Source organism: Lissotriton helveticus, chromosome 6, assembly GCF_964261635.1.
Source record: "Lissotriton helveticus chromosome 6, aLisHel1.1, whole genome shotgun sequence".
In the NCBI taxonomy this organism is placed as follows: domain Eukaryota; kingdom Metazoa; phylum Chordata; class Amphibia; order Caudata; family Salamandridae; genus Lissotriton; species Lissotriton helveticus.
The window spans coordinates 612576847-612600451 of record NC_136067.1 but is presented as its reverse complement, the minus strand read 5'-3'; positions in this window follow the sequence as shown (position 1 = coordinate 612600451).

Here is a 23605-nt window from a genome sequence, read left to right as displayed (position 1 = left end):
GCCTTCCCTGGACCGGAAACAAGCTTCCGAGCACTGGTTTCTGGCATTACAGCCGTCTTCAGCCCGGCTTGCTTGAATCCAGTGGCAAAGTGAGCAAGGGACTCACATCTGAGCATACCCTGCCACACTTATGGCGACCAAAAGCGGTACAAAAGGGGGTGGTGATGGACGGAGCATCTGAACCAATCAAACACTCACACCCAGTCAAAAGATCTGGGTTTGATCCATCACTGTTCTTTAGCCCACTCTGCCATCCCAGTTCAGACATGGCTATATGCAAATCAGTCTGACCCTGTGCCTCATGGAAACAGTCCAGCCCGAACTGCCAAGCCATGCCATCCCTGGACCGGAAACAAGCTTCCGAGGACCGGTTTCTGGCATTACAGCCGTCTTCAGCCCGGCTTGCTTGAATCCAGTGGCAAAGTGAGCAAGGGACTCACGTCTGAGCATACCCTGCCACACTTATGGCGGCCAAAAGCGGTACAAAAGGGGGTGGTGATGGACGGAGCATCTGAACCAATCAAACACTCACACCCAGTCAAAAGAACTGGGTTTGATCCATCACCGTTCTTTAGCCCACTCTGCCACCCCATTTCAGACATGGCTATATGCAAATCTGTCTGACCCTGTGCCTCATGGGAACAGTCCAGCCCGAACTGCCAAGCCGTGCCTTCCCTGGACCAGAAACAAGCTTCCGAGGACCGGTTTCTGGCATTACAGCCGTCTTCAGCCCGGCTTGCTTGAATCCAGTGGCAAAGTGAGCAAGGGACTCACGTCTGAGCATACCCTGCCACACTTATGGCGGCCAAAAGTGGTACAAAAGGGGGTGGTGATGGACGGAGCATCTGAACCAATCAAACACTCACACCCAGTCAAAAGATCTGGGTTTGATCCATCACCATTCTTTAGCCCACTCTGCCACCCCAGTTCAGACATTACAAGAGCAAGGGCAGCAGCGGGGCACAGGAGTGGGGTACTCCTGGCTCACCCGTAGATGCTGGCCCCTACTGCGTATCATCAGAGGCTTCTAGAGACGTCGGCCATTACTGCGGGTAGGCAGGAAGCTGTGTGGCGCGACCCATGGCGCAACCAGGAAGCAATCAGCACCTTCCTCTGCGTGGCCCAGCAGACCATGCTGAGGTTGATGGAACTCCACTTCCAAAACAGACTCCTCAAGTAGATACTCCAGCTTTAGTAATAAACAAGGGGGGGAGGGAGAGGGAGAAGTGGATTCTGTCTCCCCTGACAATATTCACAAACAAAAAGAATCCACTAGGTTGGGTTCGGTTGTCACTACAGTGGTGGGGAGCAACCACTGTTGTTTAAATACCCCTCACACACCAACAGGCCCCTTGGTGTCATGCTTCATCATCGGGGTCTTCGCAAACCTCTACGGGATGCGGCGTGCTACGACTCACGACTACGTAGGAGCACTGTAGGTGAACTATGTGCTGGTGTGTGTGGGTAGTAAAATTTGAGTGGTGAGGTGAAAGTGAAATATTAAAAAATACCTGGCTCGTAAGTACAGAAAAATTTATTGAGTCTTCGGCTGGTATCATTAAAAAAGTGCGAGGGAGGTTGTTTTTTACTGATTAGGGTAAAACAACCTTACTAGTGCGTCGACATGTTTCGGAGTAGAAGACTCCTTCTTCAGGACAAGGATGTGCACTACTTATCCTCACCTTACTCACATGTATGTAGATGTTAAAGTGTGCTCTACAAAAATAATTTTAGGTGGAGATGTACCTATCTGTTTTATTAAAGGTCATAAAGTCCGTTGCGCCCAATTGGCAATGAACTGAACCTGTGAATAAAGAAGGTCAAATAAACCATGATGTAAATACATGTTCGAGAAACACTGTGTAAATACACAGGAGGGTAACAAGGAGCAAAAATAAGGTCCAGGAACCCTAAAAAGAAAAGGAAAAAACGAACAAACACATAGACTGGGACACACATTAATGGTCTCTGAAGATCTCCAAATGATGCCATGAGATGAAAAAATACAGAGGTAATACACAGTAAAACATAGATGTATATAGCTTACTTATAGTAATGGGCCAAGTAGCCTCATGAGCCAGAAGCGTAGTATTGGGGGTTTCCTGTTCTGCCCAGTGTGGCAACCTGTGAGGTATTCAAGGGACCGAGTTTAAGCATTACGAGCCGTCGATCCTGGTAAAGTTTTTAGGCAGATGTAAAACTCCCAAACACACACAAACACTCACGGTTACTGCAAGGCCTGGTTGGCTCTCTTCCCCTCAACGCGGCTCCGACGAAGTGTCGGTCAAGCCAGAGGTAAGCCCTTTTATAGTGATTCACCCGTTGCTAATTGTCCCTTAATTGGAAAAGGAAACGGCCCATACAAGGACTTGCCCCTTAGATTCCGACCCGCTTCTGCGCCGGTTGGGCAGGGCGTTTCCCCAGTAGTACGCGTGTGTGTGGAGGGGAGACACTAACCGCTGGCGCATGCGCACCGCGGTAGTGTCTTAGTGACACTTCAGGAGGTAGTTTGTTAGTCACACGCGCATGCGCGGGAAATGCTGGGTAGTCACTCGCGCATGCGCGGGAAATACTTCTCTTATTGCAGTGTAGAAATCCTCAACTTTGAGCATACTATAGTTAGGAAAACGGGGTTTGATTTGATTTGACAGCGTTGTTGTGGCAGGTATAGACGATAGGTATGTATAATTACACATTTTTTGGGGTGCATTTCGAGTTCTCAAAATGACATACAAAGGAGTATTTTATGACACTTAGGTAAATGATGTCTAAGGCAGACAGGCCTGTATTTTAACGTAATTGGCTCCATGGGATGGAGTCATTTAGCCCAGTGACATCTGAGCCCAAACGAAATACCCATCTCTGTTCTTTTTCAAACAGACCTCTTTCTGAAGGCAGTTGTTCAATTACAGTCCAATGTATCTCGTTCACACAGTGCTGTGCCTCTAGAAAGTGTGATGCCATTTTCGTTGTCTGTTTCTTGCACCTCACATTGCTCTTGTGCTCATTGATTCTGGTTTTCACAGCACGTGTCGTCATCCCCACATACTCTTTTCCACAGGGGCATGTGATAAGGTACACAACGTTTTTGCTGTTACAGTTTGTGACAGCACGTTGTTCCCATCTGGTGCCATTTCTGAATTCAAGAGTTAGGCTTTTCTTAGTGAGGTGGCAATTGTTACAATTCCCACACGGGTAATGCCCATGCAGACCTTGCAGCCTTGTCTGTTGGATTACATTGGTGTAGGGTCTCGTATGTACCAAGATATCTTTTAAATTTCTTCCTCTCCTGTGGGCGAAAATGGGTTTTTCTAAGTCTAGATTCCCACTTATCAGAATTCGCCAATGTTTATTCACCAGCTTAGAGATCTGGTTTGAGACGGAGCTGTACGTCGTGACACAGACTGTTCTGTTTTCTGTTTCTTCTTTTGGAGGGTTGTCTTCCAGGAGGGCTTCCCGGTTATTATTACGGGCCCTTCTCATCGCCTGGTTTATGATTTTGTTTGGATATTTCCTTTGTTGCAATTTCTTGCTCAGGTCAAGGGCTTGGGTTTTGTACTTTCCCACATCGCTGCAATTGCGGCGCAGGCGTAGGAACTGTCCATATGGTAAGTTCTCTCTTAGGTGACGTGGGTGAAAACTGTCAAACCTAAGGAGGCAGTTCCTAGCCGTCGGTTTAAAGTGTGTCTCAGTTTTTAATTGACCTGCCTCATGGTAAATATTCAAGTCCAGGAAAACCGTTGATTCATTGGACATTTGGTGGGTAAATTTCAGGAAGTTATTCTAATTGTTGATCCACTGCATGAAGTCCATGACAGATTGGCTATTCCCTTCCCAGATAACCAAGACGTCGTCGATATAGCGCCTCCAGGAGAGGATCTTACTCCTGAACGGATTATTTTGGTGAAGGATTTTGGTGGTTTCCAAATGGTGTACATAAAGACCTGCCAGGCTCGGCGCAAATGTGCTGCCCATGCTGGTCCCATGACGTTGTAAGTAAAGGGTTCCTTCATACTCAAAGAAGTTCTTGGTAAGGGCCATTGAGATACATTCCATCACTACTCCACGTGGGGTATGATAGTTCCATTGTTTACTGTGTAATACTTCCTCAATAATGAGGAGAGTTTCGTCATGTGGGAGACTGGTGTAGAGGCTCTCCACATCGAGGCTCAGTAGTATGTGAGAGTCAGGGTTAAACGGGTGGTCTTTTAACATTTGGAGCACAGCTTTTGTGTCCTTGAGATACGTGTCAGTGGCCTGGACAAGCGGTCTCAAGAAGGCATCCCCGAACTTGGAAAGTGGTTCGAGTACAGATGAAATGCCAGACACGATGGGGCGGCCTGGAGGATTCTCTAGGTTCTTGTGAACCTTGGGTATCGTGTAGAAATAAGGTTTTCGTGGGTTTTTTTGTGTCAGGAATTTGGCCTCCTTCTTTGAAAGCCAATCATGAGCAAGAGCTTCTTCAGTCATTGCTCCTACTTGGATGCGTATGGACTCTGTGGGGTCCTCATCTAGAACCTGATAGTTCCTCCTATCTGAGAGGAGTCTTCTGCATTCCTGGTCGTATGCCGTGGTTGTCTGAATCACCACTGCTCCGCCCTTATCCGCAGGTTTTATGACGATCTGCTTGTTTTGTGTCACGACGTACAGCTCCGTCTCAAACCAGATCTCTAAGCTGGTGAATAAACATTGGCGAATTCTGACAAGTGGGAATCTAGACTTAGAAAAACCCATTTTCGCCCACAGGAGAGGAAGAAATTTAAAAGATATCTTGGTACATACGAGACCCTACACCAATGTAATCCAACAGACAAGGCTGCAAGGTCTGCATGGGCATTACCCGTGTGGGAATTGTAACAATTGCCACCTCACTAAGAAAAGCCTAACTCTTGAATTCAGAAATGGCACCAGATGGGAACAACGTGCTGTCACAAACTGTAACAGCAAAAACGTTGTGTACCTTATCACATGCCCCTGTGGAAAAGAGTATGTGGGGATGACGACACGTGCTGTGAAAACCAGAATCAATGAGCACAAGAGCAATGTGAGGTGCAAGAAACAGACAACGAAAATGGCATCACACTTTCTAGAGGCACAGCACTGTGTGAACGAGATACATTGGACTGTAATTGAACAACTGCCTTCAGAAAGAGGTCTGTTTGAAAAAGAACAGAGATGGGTATTTCGTTTGGGCTCAGATGTCACGGGGCTAAATGACTCCATCCCATGGAGCCAATTACGTTAAAATACAGGCCTGTCTGCCTTAGACATCATTTACCTAAGTGTCAAAAAATACTCCTTTGTATGTCATTTTGAGAACTCGAAATGCACCCCAAAAAATGGGTAATTATACATACCTATCGTCTATACCTGCCACAACAACGCTGTCAAATCAAATCAAACCCCGTTTTCCTAACTATAGTATGCTCAAAGTTGAGGATTTCTACACTGCAATAAGAGAAGTATTTCCCGCGCATGCACGAGTGACTACCCAGCATTTCCCGCGCATGCCCGTGTGACTAACAAACTCCCTCCTGAAGTGTCACTAAGACACTACCGCCGTGCGCATGCGCCGGCGGTTAGTGTCTCCCCTCCACACACACGCGTACTACTGGGGAAACGCCCTGCCCAACCGGCGCAGAAGCGGGTCGGAATCTAAGGGGCAAGTCCTTGTATGGGCCGTTTCCTTTTCAAATTAAGGGACAATTAGCAACGGGTGAATCACTATAAAAGGGCTTACCTCTGGCTTGACCGACACTTCGTCGGAGCCGCGTTGAGGGGATGAGAGCCAACTAGGCCTTGCAGTAACCGTGAGTGTTTGTGTGTGTTTGGGAGTTTTACATCTGCCTAAAACCCTTACCAGGATCGACGGCTCGTAATGCTTAAACTCGGTCCCTTGAATACCTCACAGGTTGCCACACTGGGCAGAACAGGAAACCCCCAATACTACGCTTCTGGCTCATGAGGATACTTGGCCCATTACTATAAGTAAGCTATATACATCTATGTTTTACTGTGTATTACCTCTGTATTTTTTCATCTCATGGCATCATTTGGAGATCTTCAGAGACCATTAATGTGTGTCCCAGTCTATGTGTTTGTTCGTTTTTTCCTTTTCTTTTTAGGGTTCCTGGACCTTATTTTTGCTCCTTGTTACCCTCCTGTGTATTTACACAGTGTTTCTCGAACATGTATTTACATCATGGTTTATTTGACCTTCTTTATTCACAGGTTCAGTTCATCGCCAATTGGGCGCAACGGACTTTATGACCTTTAATAAAACAGATAGGTACATCTCCACCTAAAATTACTTTTGTAGAGCACACTTTAACATCTACATACATGTGAGTAAGGTGAGGATAAGTAGTGCACATCCTTGTCCTGAAGAAGGAGTCTTCTACTCCGAAACATGTCGACGCACTAGTAAGGTTGTTTTACCCTAATCAGTAAAAAACAACCTCCCTCGCACTTTTTTAATGATACCAGCCGAAGACTCAATAAATTTTTCTGTACTTACGAGTCAGGTATTTCTTAATATTTCACTTTCACCTCACCACTCACATTTTACTACCCACACACACCAGCACATAGTTCACCTACAGTGCTCCTACGTAGTCGTGAGTCGTAGCACGCCGCATCCCGTAGAGGTTTGCGAAGACCCCGATGATGAAGCATGACACCAAGGGGCCTGTTGGTGTGTGAGGGGTATTTAAACAACACTGGTTGCTCCCCACCACTGTAGTGACAACCGAACCCAACCTAGTGGATTCTTTTTGTTTGTGGACACTCCAGCTTGCCTTGGGCGGGGACATCTTCATCTGCTGGAATGCCTAGAAGAGCCAAGCCTTCCTGTAGATCAGTGATATGGCGTCGTTTGTTCTGAAAGTCAAAACTGAGCCCAAAGGGATAAGTCCTTCTGTATCTGATCTTGTCATCCGCAACTTAGTGGTAATGGGTCTGACCAGTTGTCTTCGCGCCAGAGTCGATGCCGCGACATCCTGGTAGATGGTGCAAGAATGGTCTTGAAATGTGATGGACTCCTTCGACCTGGCCGCCTGAAGAACTGCCTCTTTGAGTTTATAGGAGTGAAATTTTGCCAGGATATCGCGCGGTCGTTTCTTCTCTCCGTGTTGGAGAGCCCCCACTCGATGAACTCTATCCAATTTTATTTTGATAGTCTGTGGAGTCAGAATCTCAGAGAAGAGTCACACCATAAAGGCCTCCAAGTCGGGCCCCTTCGCGCCCTCCTCCAGGTCCCTGATTCATATGTTCTCCCTCTCCGCTCTGTTCTCGAGGTCCTCTGCCTTGAGTTGCGACTGGTGGAGTTGCTCCTTAAGAAATCGTACATCGTCCCGTAGTTCGGTAGAGAGTTGTTCTTGTTCTTCGTGGTGAGCCTCGAGGTCAAGTACTCTAGTGCCTACAGAGTCCACATCTTGTTACAAGGACGTCAAAGTTTCCGACAAGTCTGATCACAGTTGGTCCATGGAAGTTTTGATGTCTTGGCTAATGTCACTGCGTAATTCAGATTTGAAGTCTTGGAACATGGACAAAAGTTCCGCCTTTGTAAGAGCCATTGCTGCAGAGCTTGTGTCTCCCCGTAGCGAAGATCGTTTTTCTGCGGTCGAGAAGAAGTCTGAGACCTAATTTGGTGTCTTGCCCATTGTCTTCTTAGGTGGCATATGACGTAACCTTCAGAATTAAGCCAGCGTAATCGGAACTTAGCGCACAGGGTGCTGATTGGGAAGCATCATTAGGTGGTGCCCGAACGGTCGATCTCCATGTCAGATGGGTTCGTATCTTGAATCTTCCGAATGGACCTTCTCAGGGGTTCCTTTAATCAGACCTCCGGTGTACAAAGGCAGCCACTGTCGCTGTGAGGGAGCTTGATGATTGGGTGCGCGTCAGTGCCTTAGGAAGAGGTCCCTTCAGTCAGAAGCTGCAGTGAGAACAGCCAGATGCCTGACCGCACTGGGAAGGGTTGCCAGTGAAAAGGTCGCGGGCTGTATTAGGCAGGTGCTGGTGGGTCCCGCAGGCATGGGAGGATGTGTAAGCCTGGTGGTATCGGGCATTGGTGTGAGGTAACCTCCAAACCTTCAGGCCATCTCCAATTGTGCACTGCAGTGCCGAGGGAGGCAGAGGATTTGAGTGTAGCACCCAATGAGCCCTCTAATGTGGAGCTAGTAAGCGGCTCTAGGCAGCGATCTAGGAGCGCGAAAAGTCCGCCGCCATTTAGTGGCGTGCTGCCGCCATTTTGAGGTCAGGCACGTGTGGGGGAGATGAAGTTCAGCCCGTTTTAAATGGGTCTACCCTCGGGCTACCCGGTCTCTTGCCTTGCATTCCGTGGTCCAAGCGGGGGTCACTGTGTCCTCATCGCCAACGCGTGGTTCGGAAGGGTTCTCGGTGCATCAGACATCGCGCCGCCATGTCAGCCTGCCATGCCTTCCCCCACCAGGATGGCAAAGTCAAATGCGGCAGTTCCCGTGCAGTTCAGCGTGCGCCGATTGATTTCGCCAACGCCTCACAACTTCACCCGCCTGTAGACTTAATTTGCGGTGAGTTGAAGGTGCCGCAGCCGCTGTTTCCCCCCTCGAGACAGCACGTGTACCAAGTCCGCTCGTCCATCTTGCCCAGCCACGCCCCCACGGTTTTACTTTTAATCTGAATCTTCAGCCATTCCTCTACAAGTAAATAGTCGAGTCACCTACAAGATCAAATAAACTTTTCAACTCTGTTATGGACAGTGAGGAGTCCTACAACTCCCTTTTGGAAGAGAATGGGGGAATGAGGATGCACTAGTAATAAGCAAGAAAACCGGAGGTCAATTCCCTTTTACATGTTTGTTAGGTATTAAAACAAAGCCTAAAGTTGCACATTTGTGGTAATTACTGTTTACTCTTGGACACAATGCTGTCCATTATGCAAGGCAGGTACATGTTCTTACAACAGGACTACAGCCTGCTGCATGAACTGGACCCTTACACGAAGAAACTGACAGCAGAGCAGGTGTAGCTGGCACAGGTAAGAGCGGTGGCATGAGCTGGGCGGGAGGGGGGAGGTCGACATGTCAGGATAGGGCAAATAAATAAATAAAAAATACTTACCTTGCCCTCGCCGCATAGCCGACTCGGCAATGTAACGAGCGCAATCTAAGTGGTTTTATTTATTTATTTTATTTTCCCTACATTGTCGTATGTCGACTACCCCCCACTATGCCCCATCGCTCTTACCTGTACCGGCCGCACCTGCAGCGGATGTAGGACTGACTGTAACATCTTACAAGTAACCAAATAATCTCCTTTTCTTTATATTTTATCCTCCTTCACATAAACCACAAGGTGCTGCTATACAGACTCTTTTATTCAATATCAACAAGAGAGGTAGGGCGTAGACACTCCTGTGCCCCGGTTAAATGTATTATAAACAACAAAGGAGTGACTGTGATACAAAATAAAAATAAAAAACGTGATAGTTTAAATGTTTACGAAATGAACTCCGCTGTGCACCGCACGCGTGATCAATGCTCACACGTGTGCAGAACACACAGCGGGGCAGTCTCAAAATCCCTAAGTGAGCCCAAAAGACTATCTTCAACTGGAAGAAAGTCTGGGCGCTTGCTGGTCACCCTATAATGGGTGGAGGGAAAGAACCTTATTTCTTTGAAGGACCCTCACTCACCACTAGTTGGTGACATGCTTCATCATCGGGTCCCCGCTGGGGTGACCGAATGTCTCCCCAGCGTGCTACGACGCCTGGTTACAGCGGAGCAGGATGTGGTGAGTGCAACAGTGCCCAAATTAGGAGGTGACTAACTGTGATTGTGCAAATGTGTATAGAAAATTAAAAAATGCAAAGATTGTGCCTTTAGAATTTTTTTTTAATAATGGCCAACCCGCATTAGTTAAAAACAAAGTGAGCGGACTCCTCAGGTTCTTAATTAAGTAACCGGAATCCTAAGTCAAAGACAGGAATTTGGTCGACATGTTTCAGCTGTTTGTTTGCCTGTAGCTCAGCTTTCTTCAGGACCTATATCAAGTGCACTTCCGGGAGACAGCCGCTGACCGTGTAGGTATACGGAGGGGAACCACGGGCGTTGAAAAAAATGCCACGTGAAGATACCCCACGCTGTCATTTCCGTAGGGGCGTAATCGTGTCCCTTAGGAAGTCATTTTATACATCCCTACCAAATGTGTAGCGTGGTGCTGACGAACAATTTTTTCGTTTACTGACACTGTATATATCTTTTTCACACTTTGAGCCTCTCGGGAGGGTGCGCCTTAGCGCGCGCACACCACTGGAGGACTTTTGATATAGGTCCTGAAGAAAGCTGAGCTACACGCAAACAAACAGCTGAAACATGTCAACCAAATTCCTGTCTTTGACTTAGGATTCCGGTTCCTTAATTAAGAACCTGGGGAGTCCGCTCACTTTGTTTTTAACTAATGCGGGTTGGCCATTATTAATTTTTTTTTCTAAAGGCACAACCTTTGCATTTTTTAATTTTCTATACACATTTGCACAATCACAGTTAGTCACCTCCTAATTTGGGCACTGTTGCACTCACCACATCCTGCTCCGCTGTAACCAGGCGCCGTAGCACGCTGGGGAGACATTCGGTCACCCCAGCGGGGACCCGATGATGAAGCATGTCACCAACTAGTGGTGAGTGAGGGTCCTTCAAAGAAATAAGGTTCTTTCCCTCCACCCATTATAGGGTGACCAGCAAGCGCCCAGACTTTCTTCCAGTTGAAGATAGTCTTTTGGGCTCACTTAGGGATTTTGAGACTGCCGCGCTGTGTGTTCTGCACACGTGTGAGCATTGATCACGCGTGCGGTGCACAGCGGAGTTCATTTCGTAAACATTTAAACTATCACGTTTTTTATTTTTCTTTTGTATCACAGTCACTCCTTTGTTGTTTATAATGCTATACAGACTCTCTCAACTCAAAATACATGAAAACTCCCTAACATGGATTGACTCCTACCTCAAACAAAAAACAGACAAAGCTTGGTTTTCATACCACCTCTCATATCCGCATCTAAAATTGTGGCATCCCTCAAGGACCAATCATCTCTCCTCCCCTATTAAACATGTATCTTACCTCTGTGATAGTTTTTTTCTGATTTTATATTCTTGTGGAAAATAATTTGAATGAATAATGAATTTTATGATGGATGGAATATGCACCTGATTGCATTTGAAACAGGCATAATATGATCTATAGAAGTGTATTTATTGATGTAATTTAGTTGTGTCACATTTTCACAAAATCACCATATTGTTTAATATCGAAGCTGTTCTGATATTGCTTTGGAGTTCACTCCTGTTCTTCTGCCCCATATCTAATGACCCTGTGCATCTCCTCATCCCACAATTATGCAGAAGTGTAGGCAAAATGATGTAATTGATTTTTACAGTGCTGTGTGTGTCTGTTGTGAATATACTTTCTAGTGTTTATAACTGCAACATTTTTCCAAGGCCATTCCTCTGTAGTTCCATTGCTGGGCTTAGTCTTATTAATTGGTGTATAACATCATTGTTGAACATTTCATATTACTTTGGACTTTTCTGGACAGCAATAATACATAGGATGCTCAATGTTTTTATAAAAGTGGGATGGTGCTTATGTGTTTAACCGTGACATTGAAGACTCTGATTTGCCGAATAATTTGTTACTTGTGATCATGCCATGATGATACTTTTTTTTCTCTAATTTGTTATGCATGAATTGTGTATAAGAACCCCTTGGTTTTGGGGTGTGAGTCAGAAGACTTTCTCATTCTACTAGAAATGGAGTCCAATTTTTAAATGATGTTGCTGCTCATTTGGGACTTAGGAATATTTTTAATTCTTGACTATCTGTATAACGTTATGTTTAGGCCTCCATAACATTTATTCTGTACCACTTGATTTTTGAGATTTAAAAAAAAAAAAAAACTCTAACTTTTCTCTTATCTAAAACTGAGTTATTCAGTGGTCCCAAATACTTATAATTATTACTCTGCTAAATTGATGTTGAGGGAGGTGTATTTTAGCACAAGATCAACCTGGAGCAGAATCATAAATTTGGGGGTGATCTGAATTTTGGGGTGTCCTTAATATTGGGGTACGGTTCAACTTTCACACCTCCTTAATGTATCTGATCAGATCATCCAACCGTACATGTTACAAATGTGAATATAAATGATCAAAGTACTTTGCATTGCTCACAGGGTCTCCCAAGCAAAGAGGACCACTACACCTAAAAATGAAATTTAAACAATCCAAACAAAATAGGAAACTTATTGTAACATACATTTTCTAATTCAAAATAGGCGATTACCCCCTTTGCTGCTAGGCCTTTTCCCTCCCTGTGATAAGCCCTTTTTGGCTATTTGGGGTAGTTTGCGCTTAAGCCCCCCATAATGTTTTGCCCACATAAGGTATCAATGCCAAATTTACATCATTTTTTCCAACATTCTGGGGATGCTAAAGGTACCTAGGGTTTGTGGATTCCCCAGGAGGGAATCAAATAATTCACCGAAATTCAGCAAAATGTCATTTTTGAGGGAAAAATGGAAGAACAGTGCAACAGAAGAAAGCGTTTGTTTTTTTCTCTGCAAATTATATCAATGAAGGGTTTGGGATGCTAAAATCACCATCTTCCGAGCTTTGAGGAACTGGCAGACTTTTGTAAAACAAAAAAAAAGTTTTCAACACAGTTTTGCCATTTTATGCGGACATAGCCCCTTTTTCTTATTTTTTGGGGGGCTTTCAACCTCCTTACAGTTAGTGGTAGAAATGGGTGTGAAAGCAATAGTTGACCCAAAAAGCTATACATTTCTAAAAAGTAGACATAATTCTGAATTTAGCAAGAAGTAATTTGTGTAGATCCTTCAAGATTTTCCCACCAAAAGTTTAAATAAACAAATATTGAACTTTAGTTGAATTTGTACCCACGTTCTGACCTGTAACTTGTTCTATCGCAGATTTTCAAATGCTATATACCGTTACGTCCGCTGTAACCTTTTGGTTGCTGGGCTGTATGGGGCTTTTAGGTTCAACAAGAACCTGAAGTACTCAGAGGCAATAACTGAGCTGCACCTTGCAATGGTTTTTCGTTGTGTACTGGTATACAGCAATTCATTTGGTAAAGTATAAAGAGTGAAAAATAGGTATCTAGGAAACCTATGTATTTTCGAACTTTAGTAAAATTTTAAGTTTGCAGGGGATTCTGGGTAAGAAAATGTCGGTGGATCCACGCAAGCCGCACCTCCCTGGATCCCCGGGTGTCTAGTTTTCAGAAATGTCTGGACTTGGTAGGTTCCCTAGATGTCCGCTGAGGTCGCAAGAAAAGCACAGGTCACCCCCTTGCAAAGCCAGGTCGTTTTGTCATTGATCATTTTGAAGCCCCCACAATATGTTTTGGGCCCATCCCTACTATGGGCATTGGCCCATCCACACAAGTGAGGTAGTATTTTTATTGTGAGACTTGGGGGAATGCTGGGGGGTAGGAAATATGTGCTGGCCCAGTGACCTAAACACTTTCTCACACAGAAATGGGCGGAAAACATGATTTTTTTAAAGGTTTGCAGGGGATTCTGGGTAAGAAACCCTTAGGGGATCCATGCAAGCCACACCTCCTTGTACTCCCTCAGGCATCTAGTTTTCAGAAATATCTAGGTTTGGTAGACTTCCCTAGATTGCCTCCGAGCCTAGGACTAAAAACGCCGGTGACCCCCTTGCAAATCGAAGTTGTTTTGTGATTAATAATTTGGCGTCTCCACAATATGCTCTGGGCCCTTCCTGTCGCGGGCACTCGGCCCAACCACACAAGTGAGGTTGCTTTTAGATCTGGGGATCTGGGGGAACACTGGTTGGTAAGAAATGTGTGGTTTATTTCTGATTCTGGAATTATTTGGCATAGTCATGGTAGGTAAATATATGATTTTAGTCACATTTTGAGGTTTGCAGAGCATTGTGGGTAAGAAAACGTGTTAAGATCCATGAGAGGGACACCACTCTGTACTCCCATGGGTGTCTACTTTATGAAAATATCTAGAAGTTGTCGATTTTCCCTAGAGACTGTGTTGAGAAAGACAGAAAAGACAAATATTATTGCACAACCATCTATTTCTAAAGTACATACACATACTGGTTGGATTTGGCATGAGGGTGAGTGAAGGTTCAGAACGTAAACTTTTATTAACAAGAGATTTCCTAAAAATGAAATGCACTGTTAATAATTAAAAGGTTAAAAAACTGAATAAATGACTCACAGCTCGTGAGCTGCAAAGCTGCGGCAAGTCACCAACCGCTTTACAGACCATTCACACACCTTTCATAGGTAACACACACAAGACCATCCACACTGCCACTCGCCAGCCCAGCACATTACAACACTCACATCAACAGACAGTGCCGTTCAAGGGCCCATCACTTTGATATGCCTCATGACTGACACAGCAATCACACCGGCTGACAGAGTGTGTGCACTGGCGCTTGGCTAGCAGCGTATGTAGTGACTAGCAGCAAGTCACTACTCACACAACACCAGCCAAATGCCAGCTCACAAACACTGCCAGCTAAGCCCCAGCTCACACAAACCACCAGCTAAGCACTAGTACATGCACACCGCCAGCGAAACGCCTGTCCACGTACACTGCCAGCCAACCACCACTCCATGTGCATTGCTAGCCAAATGCCAGATGCCAGTCCACGCGCAAAGCCTGGCAAGCACCAGTCCAAGCTCACCGCCTGTCAAGTGCCAGTCCAAGCACACTGCCAGACAAGCACCAGTCCCCCACACAACCAGCCAAGCGTGAGTCTACACACTGCCAGCCAAGCTCCAATATACGCTCACCACCAGCCAAGCACTAGCCCACACACACCAAGTACATGCATACCATCAGTCGCGTCCAGTTCACACATACACAGAAACTTTCCATGATGTCTAGTGGTTTTTCTGTCCCCCTTCAGGCGGATGGACCTAAAAATATGACCCATCTGCCACATCCAAAATACATGCTCCATGAAATGGCAGCCGTTCTTGCTAAAGGGGCTGCACTCAGAAATAAAAATAAATAAAATCCCTGGGGACTGGTGGCTTTCTCCCCACCCCCTTGGGGCAGATGGCCCTAAAGATATGGCTCATCTAGTCCCCACAGGGCCAGAAAATCCCCAAAACATTGCCCCATAAAAAGGAGAGCAACCCTTGCCAAACAGGCTGCTCCGTGACATGAAAATGTAAAAATTCCCTTGTGTCTAGTGGCTTTCTTCCCCCTCTGGGAGCAGATGGGCCTAAAAATATGGCTGATTTGCCCCCAGAGGGAGTAGAAAATGGCCAAAATATTGCCCCAATAAAGAGGAGAGACTTTTGCCTAAGAGTCCACTCCCCAACATATAACTGAACAAATCCCTGGTGTATAGTGGCTCTCTGCCCCAGGGCAGATGGGCCTAAAAATATGGCCAACGATCTCCCCAGTAAAGGGGATGGACCTTTGCCCAAGGGGCCACTCCCAGACATATTGATCATGTCTAGTGGGCTTCCGCCTCCCCAGATGGCAGATCAGCCTAAAAATTACAAAAGGAAATTATCACCAAGGAGAGCGATCCTTCCCCAAGGGGTCGCTCTCCGTAATCGTCATTACAAATATTCTCTAGCTTCTAGTGGGGTTCGTCCCCGCCCCGGGGGTTGATCAGACTAAAATATGGCAGATGCACCTATGTGGGAGTTGAACATGGATAAAATATGCCCCCATGGTAGCAACCTTTGCCTAAAGGGTCACTCCCCCAACAATCACCCCAAAAATCCCTGGTGGTCCAGTTGTGTAGGTTTCTGCTCCATGATCTCAGCCCCATCCACGATCGTGGAGCAGGAATCCTCTCTAAACAGGGGGAATGGACTGCGTCAGCAATGTCCTCTCCTTGGACATACTGGAAGCAAATGGTTTTCAGCGCACCACTGGCAGCATGTGATGATGTCTGCTGGCCGTGGTGTGCCAACATCATCAGATTGCCAAGGGGAGGGTTGGGGGTGGCAGCGGAAGCACTTTCTCTGACTTCCCCAGTGGGGGCCTGTAGTTGGACTGCCCAGGGTGGGAGCACCAGTGCTTTTCCCGTAGATGGGTGCTAGGATGGAAAGGTTCCATCCCCAGCTCACAAGCACCGTGTCTGAGAACCATTCTGTCCATAGCACCCAAGAGGTTAAAATATTTGATGATTTAATAATAAATATGTACTATTTTTAATATATTTTTCAAATTAATTTATGTGTATTTATATTTTTTAACTATTTTCCATATTTTAATTTAACTTTATTTTTTGGGTTTCGTTATGAAATTGGGATTTTGATTTAGGGGAGTATAAACCCTTCTCAAGCAACAACCACAATTCTTGTTAGGGTGAACCACAAAAATCACTAAATTAACCTGTGCTTAACCCTCTTGTAGCTTGGCACAAAAGTAGTCAGGCTTAATTTAAAGCATTTATGCAGCACACTAAAAGTAATAAAGTGAAAACCCAACACAAGAAAAATCCAACAACAATTTTGAAAACTAGTGACATTTAATAAATAACATGACATCAAAATGAATTAAATCCAAGTAGTAAAACCAGAGTGTGGAAAAGTTTATAGTTAAACATAGTGCCTAAAAGATTAAAGCACCAATCAAGGGAATCATGTCGCGCAACACTGGGGCAAAGTGAAACGTTACGGCTGACCACAATGGAGCGTGGTCAGGATATACAAGGTGGATTGGGCGAGGTCTTGGTTTACCTTCGGACTAAAGACATTTTGAAGAAAATGTCCTGAAAAGGTAAAGTTCAGTAGGTACAAGCCAGTCCTTCTAGGGTCTTCCACAGGTCCAGGAGTGTACTGAAGAATTGGTCTGAGGGTCCATTATTTATACCTGGTGCCATCCTTTGAAGTGGGAGAAACTTCTAGACTCAACCCCCATCTGGTCCTGGAAATCTTCTTCCTCCCTCTGCCAAGGCTCCAAGTGGTCTAAGGTAACAATAGACTAGTGTCAAGTTCCTGTATTAGTGGGCTGGAGGCAGCCCATTGAAATCTAAGTGGGACAGGGAACAACTCTACCCCGCCTATCCTGCCAACACCTAGTCCCCCTTTGTCTCACTGTCTGGGAGGAACTGCCAACTATTCACAGTCATGTGACGCAGGACACAGTCTGCAGGCACAAAATGGTTCAGACAAGAAAATTACAACTTTCTAAAAGTGGCATGTTCATAATTGTGACTTAAAATCTGACTTTACCATTAAAGAGGCATTTATATTACATTCTTTTGAGACCAAACTTGACACTTCAACCTGTTCTCAATCAAACGTTATCACTTATTAAATGTAATAAGGTAACCCAATGCCCAAAAAGTAGTGACCATGACATGTAAAAGTTAAAAACACATTTACTACCGTTTAAACATAATGCACCTTGCCCTATGGTCTGTTTAGGTCATTCCATTGGGTGAGTTAGATGTATTAAAAAGGGAGGTTTAGGACTGTCAAAGGTTTATTTAAAAACAGTTGTGCTCCCCGCCTCAGGTAAAGTATCCCCCCCCAGTGCATTACTTTAATACCAAATGATGGATGCAATCCTGTTATTCAAAAAAGGGATTCAAACAATAGGACATGCAAAGTCTTGCATGGAATCCTTAAGTTTTATTTTATATGAATGGCAGTTGAATATAGAACATTCCAAATGTATCCAATGGTATCTTTGAGTGATTGCTCAATTTAAAAATATTTCAAACATCCATTATTCCAAAACATCCATATGCATTTCGGGCTGGGCCCTTAATTTTTTTGAGTTGCACATTCGTTTCATTATCTGTTGCACGTGTTAGTCACTTTCTTTCATCAGCTCTCCTTTTTTTTCCATACTTTGATGGTGAACGGGTTCTGAAGCACACTTTTCTTGAGCTGTACTTTTCCCAACCACCTATTTTTGAGCCACACTTTGACTACATGTTTACCATCAGGGCACATGCATTGCATCTGCACTCTTTGATTTGGTTATCCATGAGTTTCACCAAGAGGGCACTTCGATTTTCATTTTTCATTGAAACTATCACGTTTGAGAAACTATATAAATCCATCATGAGTTCATTTCACGGCGCGTTCACCCACGCATGCAATCAGACAAAAGTGGTTGACACTCACATAAATCTAGTATCATGCTTGAAGCCTTGATTTTTATTGTTGCCGTTCTTGCTTATCCTATAGGTTCACATATTCCCTGATGAAGGACCCAGCCTGAAATGCATACAGAAATTTTTAAATAATGTATGTTTTAAAAATGTGAGTAATCGCTCAAACTCAAACAAAGTTTTATTTCGATTGTATTATAACAATCATAAAAAGCACAGATAAAATACATAGTACATACAAACATTTCCATCGCAAATTTAAAAAGAGATACACATTTTTTATCTGATAAAAAGTAAATTTCATGTATATTTATGTCGCATAATCAATAATACAGTAAAAAGGATAAAAACAATCCATCTAAGATATGCCACCTCCTCTTTCCTAGATTGCAATGCTCTTTCTTTGATGCAATATTTGTTTTAAAAACATAGGGCCATATGTAGGTAAATACTATTTACCGATTCTAAAATACCGAATTTTACTGATTTGGTATTTCAGAATGGGTAAATGGTATGTAGCTAAACATTCGGTAAATATTACCGATTCGCTAATATTCGGTATTAGCGAATCGGTATTTACAGATTCGGTAGTTCCCATTAATTCCTATGGGCCTGTACGATTCGGTAATTCCCATTCATTCCTATGGGCCTGTAGGCCCATAGGAATGAATGGGAAGCCATTCACTATTACCGATTTGGTAAATACAGAATCGGTAATAGGGGATCACGTTCAAGGGTGGCAGAGTGTCACATTGACACCCTGTTGCACCCCTGAATCGTGCATGTGTGCACATGTGGCACACATACATGCAATTTTGTGCTTTTTCAAAGATTCTCGATATTTACCACCAACTTGTAGTTGGTGGTAAATAACGAATCCTTAAAGCACATAAGCACTCTTAAATGTGCTTCCTACATACCTGATTCGGTAAATAATGATTCGGTAAATACAATTTACCGAATCATCACCTACATTGGAAATGGCTCAATACCGGTCGGTAAGCCTGAAATTTACCGAATTTTGGGTTTACCGACCGGTAATGACCCACCTACATTGGGCCCATAGCTACATTCTCATTTTCTAAAAGCTGAAGCTTAATGAATGCAAGGCGGCATTGTCTCACGCCATAGTTCTGTAAAATCAGGACTATCCAAGTCTTTCTTAAATCCTTACAGAATTTACAAAATGAGACCAGATGTAGGGAGGATTGATTTGACAAACAATCGCATGGACATGGTTGTAACTCCCTGGCCCAATCGTTCATATTGGGGAAAGAAACTAGTCTGTGTATTATCCCTATTCTGAATCTTATTAATAAAAACCTATCAAAAACACTGGGAACGAATACTAAATATGGCTGCAGATTAAAAGTTGTAAGTACCATCTGGTGCTGTAGGACACTGGGCTTAATGATTTCCCCCGACAGTTGTAGTGTGTCCAAGAAAAACAGGGTCTTTTTTCTGAGATCTTTCCTGGGTACCAAGGTGATGGTGCTAGGGTTAGTAAAATGTTTGGGACTGCCCATATCTTTAGTAAAATCTCAAATATACTTAACCCATGGTATTCTTTGGGCACCATCCAGCCTAAGACTATCTTTTACTAGTCCCTGTTACGTTTAGTCTCTTCCTTAGACCAGATCCTGTCCCAAAGCAGAATTGGCTTAAGTTTTATGAGGTCGGATATATATCGGAGACCCAGCTCTGTATGACAGACATAGTTGGATGTACTAGTGGATGCTGACAGAACATATCTCAGAAAGGAGTTCTCAACTAGTTGAATTAAATGTGTGGCAGCACTCCAAATCCCAGCTCCGTGGCGAACTGTCGAGACACATTTGGCTTTGTATATCTTCAGAAGTTCCAGCGGTGGTTCGCGTCCCAGTTTTCTTGCATAGCTAACAAGAGCAGTTGTTGTTCTGATTAATGCTAGTTTTTTGGCTGTAACAGCTTTTGTCCATGTGTCATTATGGCTAAACAAAATGCCTAAATATGAAAAACTGTTAGTTGGGGCAATTGAAGTTCCCTCCACAAATAAGTCCTTACGTTTACTGGATCCCATGACCACTTCTCATTATAAAAGTTTTTGAGATGTTAATTCTAAGATCCAAATCCTTCATAAAGTTAAAAAAATTATTTAGGGTCTTTTGTAGGCCAGTCTGGGTGCCGGACATAATCACAGCATCGTCCGCATATAACAATGCTGGGATGGGGCTATTACCTATTTGTGGGAAGTCTTGAACGTCTTTAAGGAGTGCCTGCCCTAACCCAATATTATAGAGATTAAAAAGGCAGGGGGGGCTAGAACACAGCCCTGCCTAACCCACCTCCTAATAGGGAAAGAGGCAGTACACTCTCCTCCCAGGCCAAATCGCACACGTGTTTTAGCTCCATTATAGAGATGGCGAATAAAGTAAATTATGTTTTTGTGAATCTCCATTGCTTCTAAAATCTCCGAAAGCTCACGCAATCAAAAGCTGCTGTAAAGTCGATGAAAACTAGATACAGGTTTCCCTTTTTGGCCCTGCTATACTTCCCCATGAGAATCGCCAGATTTAGACTCTGCTACACAGTCCCCAATCCTTCGCGGAAACCATATTGGATGTCAGATTAAATTTGGGTTTCTTCTGCCCAGAGCTGGAGATGTTCCAAGATTATGCGACCCACCACTTTAGCCATGGAATCTAATAAGGAGATGGGCCTGTAGCATGTGGGGTCTTGACGGTCCACCTTTTTAAAAATGGGCACTATAATAGACTCCATCCGGGTTGATGGGAAAGCTACCTCACAACTAGCATTAATTATTTGCGTGATTATGGGTATCCACAGGGTAACATTGGACTTATAGAGATCCACTGGGATCCAATCGGGTCCCGAGGCCTTCCCACCAGCACTTAGGGAGAGTGCCCTGCTTACTTCATCGACGTGGAAGTGTAATTCTGGTGACTGCGTATTAACTCCGGAGTGTTCACAATCAGGGGACTGAACGGTGGGGTTGCTATTATGTATCCTGGAGAAATGTTCAATCCATTGACCCTCTGTAATGGACACTTCAATTGTTGGGCCCCAGCCGGAGACAGAAATGGAGTTCTAACCCCTTTCCAAAAAGCGGCACCATCTTTCATTTGTGAGGCTGAGGTAAGCAGCTCCCAGGCTTCATTTCTGAGGGCATTTTTCCTCTCTGAAAGGCTCATTTTATAGTTTTTTCTGGCCTGTCTGATTTTAACACTATCCTTTGGACTCTTTTGCAACTCATGCTTCAGAGTGGAATGTGCACGAGTGCAGTTGGAGTCGAACCACCGCTGGGGGTTAACTTTTTTCCGCCTGGTTTAAACATTACTTTCCTAACCGCTACCACTACCTCTTGAAGTGATGATATAATACTCTCTGGGGATGCTATTCAGGCACGTGTGAAAGGCCGATCTACACCTTGTAAGTAGTTATTTAGTTACTACTTCGGGATCCAGCATGTTCCAATGAAGGGTATATCAATTCGCTTTAGCAAGTTTTAAGTTAGCTAAGGCCTCATCTACAACCTGATCATCTCTACCTTGTCTACTCATAGGGAAAATGACTGTGTTACATAGAGGGAAATGATCGCTAGCTGAATTTGTACCCACTGAGAAGGTAAGAAGTCTGGAAGCAAACATATTTGAAAGCAAAATAAAATCTATAGTGGAGGCATCGCCCCGCCATTAAAAGTCTGTGACATCACAGCAGGGTTGGTACATAGATCATTTGCAAAGTCTAGGTCTAGATTAAACGCAAGTTTGTTAAAGGATTCCCCTGTTTTTGAATGGCAGAAGTGGGTATTACTTACACCTTCTTCTGCATTAAAACCACATGCCCTGCCATCCTCTGTGGGACACAGAGCACAATTAAAATCCCCACACATAATAAGCATTCTCTCAGTGCTGTTTGCCTAATGGAGGGTTCTTAATTCATTATACAATGTATTAACCACCTTAGAGACGCAATCAGATGGAATGTTATTATAAAAGTTGACCAATATCATGGAATATGAGGCAGTCAGTACCAAAATTAACAGTTGATAATATGGGGATTCAAGGTGGGACTTAAGTTTGCTGAGATTTAGCTTGTTCGATACTTATGTACATAGTCCACCTTTGGATCTACCATGGGAAACCCCTATACCTTGAGTGTTAAAAGTTCTGTTTCCATTTATATGGATTACGTCCTTCAGCCATGTCTCCTGTAGATAAAGAATTTCTTAATTTAATATATAATCAGACCACTGGAGAATCCCAATCTTGGTTCATAATCCTGGTATGTTCCATGATACAAGACTACATCCAATTTTTACATCAATAGAGGAAGAACCATCTTCCCCCAAGACAAGATTGTTTCTAGAGTCATAACTTCTCTGCTGCAGTATTTCAAACTGTTCATTAGGGAATGCTTCGGTTGACTTCAGAGCCTTTTGAGCTGAGCCAATAACATAGGACACGTCCCCTGCACTATATACAGTTAATTCATTCAGGGATGAAATCATGGGCCAGCAATAGGGCTGATGGACCTTGACTTCAGCAGCTTTAAGTTCCTTGGACAGTGTTAGATTTAAGTCCTCGGCTGGAGATTGTAGTGTATTTACTTGTGTTAACGTTCTATCTCCCTGCTGACCGTCCTGCCCATCAACAAGTCTCCAATTGTTTACGTTGTGGGGTAGTAAGTCTATGTCCTCCAGAGTGCTAAAGATTTCAAAGTGATTACTAGTGGAATTGTGTATCTGGGCTGGGTGCCATGAATAAACCCTCTTTCCCTAGGAGCCATTCATAAGGAGGTAGGAGGTGGGTAAAAGTACCCTAGGGGCAGTATGGCCAGCTCGTCTTATCGAACTGTACCATTGCTCGCCCTGTCTAATATTAGGTGGACAAAATCCAGAGACCTAAATGACAAGACAATGCAGTCTCCATCAACAAGTCTCCAATTGTTTACGTTGTGAGGTAGTCAGTCTATGTCCTCCAGAGTGCTAAAGATTTCAAAGTGATTACTAGTTGGAATTGTGTATCTGGGCTGGGTGCCATGAATAAACCCTCTTTCCCTAGGGGCCATTCATAAGGAGGTAGGAGGTGGGTAAAATTACCCTAGGGGCAGTATGGCCAGCTCGTCTAATCGAACTGAACCATTGCTCGCCCTGTCTAATATTAGGTGGACAAAATCCAGAGACCTAAATGACAAGACAATGCAGTCTCCTTCAAGTGACTTCCTAGATTGATCCACCCAACCAATTCTATGCTACATTTAATATTCTGAGAACTATAGATTAATATTAATCCAAGTACTAGCACTAAGGAAATAGAGTGATCTATTACGCAGGGTTGACCAGTGTTTAAAGCTGCTACCAGGCAGCATAGGAGCATTAGCCAGCACCTCGGTATATGGGGGTCACTTCTGGGGGTAAGTGGAAGTTTGTATCTGGGTTCTGGGAGGCCATACGAACAGGGGATC